An 816-nucleotide genomic window follows, 5' to 3' on the forward strand; every position below is an offset into this window, starting at 1 on the left:
TCTTTGTAGGAAACCCGGACTGTTGTTCCAGTTCTTGCAAAGAACGCTGTTGGTCTCTTAATGGTCACAGTTGATCAGTGAGATTATAAAGGTTGATCAACCCTCACTCGACGGTTGTAACACACCAGTTTAAGCCTTCTCAAAATGCGAGATTTGACGTGAGAGATGGAGCTTCCGCTTCCTGGCCCGCCCTCTATCGCACAGAACTCAAGTCAAGGTGTCACGCTGTGTGCTGGGCTACCCACAGCAACACAGACTTCTCTTAAGCAAGCCTTGATAAGGTCCAGTCTCATATAGCTTGTGAATCTGACAAGGTCAAAAACTGAGCTATCGTGAAGATATCATAGGTCATATGTAGGAAGTTCACAGGGTATCTGTAGGGGGGGCGAAAAATCACACATGAATTGCATACTTCTTGGAAGCAATTACAGAAGGAAAAGCCTTATCTGTATGCCAAGTATTTTCTCTTTCTAGCTCGAGAGAAGTTCCACAAAGTAACAAACGTAGGGAGATGTATACGCCAGCTACAACTGTAGTGACGTACAACCGGGGCAGCAAGACTTCAACTGGTAAATCACCTCCACATACAAAGACGGGAGATGACCACCAAGTACCTGAAAGCTGGACTCACGGTTACCGGTAAACAAAGAGAACTCCGGGAGGGCTCACCAACAAAAAGCCCACAGCTTTCTAACTATTATTAAAAGACCCAGGGGAATGCTGCGAGCACAGTTACGATCAGCAGCTGTGCACAGACTACTCATCCCCAACATGTTTCTAAGTTGTACAAATTATTTTTTCATTTTCAGCTCTACT

Source organism: Pygoscelis adeliae, unplaced genomic scaffold (genome assembly GCF_000699105.1).
Source record: "Pygoscelis adeliae isolate BGI_AS28 unplaced genomic scaffold, ASM69910v1 Scaffold143, whole genome shotgun sequence".
In the NCBI taxonomy this organism is placed as follows: Eukaryota; Metazoa; Chordata; class Aves; order Sphenisciformes; family Spheniscidae; genus Pygoscelis; species Pygoscelis adeliae.